The following is a 5,731-nucleotide window of genomic DNA, read 5'->3' as shown; positions in this document are numbered from 1 at the left end:
CCGACAAACCAGCAGAGATGACTGGAGTATTTTCTTAAAATAATATTTGAAGACATTGGAGGATGCATATCAGTACTGTTATAGATGGATAATGAGATTATTGACTCTCACAATTAAAAAATAACTATTGTGTGAATATTAAGAAAAGCTTTAGTGCTGTCTAGTTATGTTATTGTAGTTTAGGTGTCCTCTGTTCTCCCCACAGCTCCCTTTCCCCCCTGTATTGTTGCCATCAGACAGCCTGGGCTGTCTAGCACAGGTACAAAGAAGCTGCACAGGTGTCCCTGGCATGGGGCAGCTGGAATGGAGAAGCTTGGTGCTTAGGGGGTGCAGCATGGCAACACCTGACCTCCAATCCAGTGACAAGAAAGCAGTTTCCATCGATAAAATGGCAAAGCAGAGCTGACTGACAGACTTTGGGAGGGGCCAGGGCTGGCTGGTGCAACCCCAGGGGTGCAAAAGACTGAGCATCCATCCTGAAGATGAACTGGGCACATGGTGTGCACAAGGGGCAGTTCCCAGCACTGCAGCTTTTTCCTTATGTAGTTCTTTCGTTGTATTTTTGTTAAGGTTTAATAAACCTTTCTAAATTTTCAAAGTGAGCAATTGTCTCTCACAGTACTGATATTCCTGTTTATATTGTGTTTGGTCACATCCCCCTTAGTTCTGGTATGACAGAGAGTCATACAACTTTCACCAGACTCTGTACTCTGAGTGGTACAAGGAACAACACCACTGAAATTTATTACCAATTGAAAAGAGGCAAAGAAAGCAACTTTTCTGGAGTCCTTCAATACACTTAGGAGTTTTTCCTCATATGTGTGTGTCTGCACATGCAGTAGCACAGTTACATACTTAATCATTTTTAGTACAATTAATAAAATATTTGGTACATGGGCAAAAAAATTGCTATGAATTGTCCTATTAATTTCAAAATCAATTAACCTTGAAGAAAAGACTGTGAACAATATTCTGAATTATTCCATATTTAAAATCTTAGAGTGGGAAATTCCATAAAAACGAATTTGAAGGATCAGCTTCTACTTAAGTCATTGACTTATTGTCATTTTTCATTCTTTCACTTTTGGTGTTATTTTAAGTTGAAGGACAGAGTACACAAACAACAACCTCTCAACCTCTCAATCAAAAGGTTTCCTCTTAATTCAAGGGAACACAATGTTTTTATATATCATGCCTTTCTTTTAACTATTTTGTATTCAAAAAATGCCACTGCAGACATTGAACAGGAATATAAAGACTTCATTATTATTAGCTAGATATGTTTAAAAAAACGTAATTAAATAAATTAATTATGTTGCAGTTCTGGTATCTGGAATGATGTTTCCTTAAATAATTTGCAAATAAATCCTAAAGCTGACAATCAGTTGACAACTGATATGTGTCATGTAATAGGCTGGGTGGTTGCTTAGGAGTGAGGCTAATTAAAAAGAATTATTACAATTTTTCAGACACCACACACATCCACTGACGGATTTCAAGCCCAAGAGGGTCTATCAATAGGTCTGTCTTTCCCTGGCAAAAGCAATAATGGAAAGTACAGTAAAAAATTACATTGATAAATGCATGGAAAAAAAATTCATACTCATAAAAAGTAAATCTGATTTTGTCTTTTTAGGTGATTACAAATCTGATTGGCAAAGGCAATGTCAAGGGCATGTCACTTTTATTATGTGACTTTCTAACTAAAATTTGACATTCAGCAACAACCAGTGTAAAACATTAGTGCTATGTAGACCAGAAAAATGTCTTTATAATTATACTCTCTCCAAAACTAATTGGAAATGAAAAATCTTAACAAATTAATGAGTTTAGTGTTGTCTGTGTTGTCTGTTCTGGACTCAGTGTTATTTAGTTTATGTATTGGTGATTAGAAACACATAATAAAATCAATTTTTACAAAGTTTCCATGTGACATGATTATTGACTCAAGTGATAAATAATATATGCAGAATTCTGAATCACTCAGTAATCTGAATTCATTTTTAAACATCATGCATTTTAATGCTGCCATATGCAAGATTGTGCATCTAGGAACACAGAAAGTAGGTCACATTCACAGACACAAATGTTTCTTGGAAAGCCTTTGTCTCTGAAAGCCTTTGGGGTCTGGTGAGTAACCAACTGAACATGAGCTCCCAGCAAAATACAGTAACTTAGACTAATCCAGCTCTTAACTGCATACATTGAAGACAAATAAAGAGATTATAGATACCATATTTTGTCTGTATGGTATTAGACTGCATTACTAGAATCAAAATGTCCAATCCTTATACACCCCAAGGTTGGAAAGTCTCTGAAACAAACAGATTTACAGCAAACATTTCACAAAGAAATTTCAGTTTGTTTCATTTATAAAAGAAGTTAATAAGTTAATAGTGGTCTGCAGGGAAACCTCCTTGTATCCCAGATTTAGCTTCAGATACATCTTGACCTGTCTTCAGGGGGATTTCAAAGTGAAAGGAAGTCTTCATCTATCCAAAAGGTGGAAAAAAAAGTTCAATGTTCAAACATTAATAAATACTGCAGTCAGACTAGAAATAAGGTACACATTCTTAATTTAAGACAATAACAGAAAAAAATTTCCCTAAGGATATGCTGCTTTTTACATTGTTTTCTCTCATGATATAAAGAGGGGTGCCTGTTTAAAATATGCTCTAGTACAATCAGAAGGAAAGTAAGGCACACAAGATGAAGAATTGTAGACTGTTTGAAACCAGAAATCAGATCAAATGACTGAAGTGACAAGAAGCAGCTGGGAAGATACCAGTAAGATGTATTTTTATTGAAAAATTTATTTTTGCAAACAAGTTGAAGACACAGATTTGGAATGAGTGAAGGTTGGCTTTGCCCTATTCTGTGTGACCCTGAAGAAGATGAGAGTGCCTGGGAGGAAACAAGTATGTTCATTCAACTAATAGCAGTTTGCCCCTGACCCTTTTTTATGGGTGTCTCAAGCACAACATTTTCCTAATTAATCTCATTTAGTCTTCTTTCTTTAGTGTCGTGCATGAAACCTTATTCAGGATCATCACTTGAGCAGCATCTTGGAGTCTAAGGGGTTGATCCTGGCTTCTTGAAAATAAGTTTGTCTAAATCTGAATTCTTTGGCATAATGTCTCTAATATTCAGTCCTTTATATTCATCCATGGAGCTAAACTCCTATTATTTTCCATTGTGACTTCTTTTCTCTGCTCTTGATGTAGTAGCAAATATTTATTTGCCAGCAGCAGGCAAGCCTTCTGTTTGAGTTATCTTGTCTCTCTTTGTATTTCTGAATTTGCTTCTCTTCTGGACTGCATGAAGACAGACCATAAGGTTGTAGCTCAACACTGAAAAACTCAATCCTTCTTAGAGACAACTGATGATATCAGCAATTATTTTTCATTCCTAAATTTTAAAATAAGCATCCTCATGCTTTCTGTTATGTTTCTTAAACCTGGGAATAATCTCACTAAAACTATCCCATCATTTTGCTTCAAACCCCTCCACAGACCTGACTGCTCTTGTGTGTCTCAAACACGCAATATGAGACTTACTACATATTCAAAATTAGCTAATTGGTTTCCTGTTTCCTCAAAATCTTTGGATAGACATCTATTTCCTCTTGTTTATATACAAATGATGAGATTTTTGGAACAGTGAATCCTCACTTCATCCTGCCATCAACTATGACTGATAACTGCTCTACTAATATTCGTACTACCTACTACTGATTTCCCTTGGTCAAGAGGAAGTGGTGATGCAGAAAATTCCTATTGAATTGCTCCCAGGAGTAAGTATTATTATAAGGACTCAATCTATGAATGAAGAATATCAGCTTTATGAGGCACAGAGATGGATTTCTTGAATTTGCTCACAGGCTTGATCTAGGACTATGCAAAATACTATTTCTCAGAAGGAGTTGGAGAAGGTCATTAACTTCAGGGATCAAATGAAGAAGGAATGATATAGACCACCCATGAGAATCCCTGGGGAGAAAAGATTTACTATGCAGTCCTTACCAAAGGAATGGAGTTGTATTCAAACCTTGAAGAAATGTTCAAAGCCATAAGAAATATTTCTCCTCCTCCCATTCACAGGCATTAACATTTGTCCTCAGATGGCATAATTTCTGGCACAAATTAAATCTTTCAATGTCTGTTCTGGCTCCCATTGTTTTACTTGAAAAAAGAAATGGTTTTGTGGAAGCATCTTTCAAAATCCCTTAATTTTCCATGGTAATTTCCAATTTTCCCTTGAGCAGTAGAAAACTATAGGAAACTATAGACCGATTTTAAAGCTCAGAAAGAAGAATAAGGACTGGTGTCTAGCAGAGTTCTAGTTATTACAATTTCTTTGTTGAACTGCTGCTTGCAAGAAAACAATCAAGAAATTATAGGTGACTTGGCCATCTCCCAACATTTTATTAAGTCTATACGTTCAGTTAATACAGTTAAAAATATACCTATTACTCTAACTAAATTATTTTATATCTTTTATATATATATTTCCTTCCTTGTGTATGTCCTGAATTAGTGAACTAAACATGCACTGTAATTGGGACATATAAAAATGTCTTTAATCTCTGGCCATGAATTCATTTACAAAACAAATAGACCATGGTTATTCAAAAGGCCCATAATGCTCAAATATAGTTGTACCTCTGCATTAAATAAATACTTCTAAAAAAGTACCTGCAGACTTCAGTGAAGACTAGGCCAGCAATCAAGGCAAACATTTAAAGTAAACATTTTTATTTAAATTTCTTTTCCATTTGGGAAGTGTAATTGAGAAAACATTTGTTTGTTCAGTTATTGTACTGTTCAAATCACAGACGGATTGAAAGGCCATCTGGAAGTCATCTGGTCCAACTCCCCTGCCCAAGCAGGGACACAGCCAGGTGATCAGTACCAGGTCCAGACACCTTTGGAGTATCTTCAAGGATGGAGATGTCACAACCTCTCTAGGCAACTTGCATCAGTGCTTGACCACCCTCACAGAAAGAGTTTCCTGATGTTCACAGGAAAGCTCCTCAGTTTTCAATTTGTGTCCACTGCCTCTGGTCCTGTCACTGGACACCACTGAAAACAGCCAGTGTCCCTGTGGATTTTATATAATTAAGGTTCCCCGCTCTCTTCTATAGCCCAAACAGCCTCAGCTGTCTTTGCCTTCCCTCATAAGAGAGATGCTCCAGTTTCTTCAGCATCTTCAGGGCCCTTACTGGATGCTGTCCATTATGTCCTTGTCTCTCTGGTGCTGATGGGGAGGAAAGGATGACCACTATGGATCTGCTTGCAATACTTCACCCTAGACAGAAATATCTGCCACCCTTTTTTTTTTTTTCTGTCAGGGCATTTTGCTGGCACATATTGAACTCCACCAGGACCCCCAGAACCTTTCCTATCAAGCTGCTTTCCTGATGGTTGGTCGTCAGCATTTATATCTGTGTATGGAGCTGTTCTTCCCCAGGTACAGGAGTTTCTACTTCCCCTTGTTGAACTTAATGACATTCCTGAGAGCCCATTTTTCCAACCTGTTGAACTTTTTCTGGATGGCAGAACAGCTCACTGGTTTATCAGCCACTCGTCCCTCTTTTGTGTCATCAGCAAATTTGTTCAGGGTACACCCTACTCCACCAGCCAAGTCACTAAAGATGTTCAGAATTAAGGAAGTGTGCCTGAAAATGTATTTTTGGCTTAACTGCTCCATCACCTTCCCAGGGATCAAAGTG

The sequence above is a fragment of the Melospiza georgiana genome, chromosome 2, assembly GCF_028018845.1.
Source record: "Melospiza georgiana isolate bMelGeo1 chromosome 2, bMelGeo1.pri, whole genome shotgun sequence".
In the NCBI taxonomy this organism is placed as follows: Eukaryota; Metazoa; Chordata; class Aves; order Passeriformes; family Passerellidae; genus Melospiza; species Melospiza georgiana.
The sequence above is the reverse complement of the archived record's forward strand: the minus strand, read 5'-3'. Positions refer to the sequence as shown.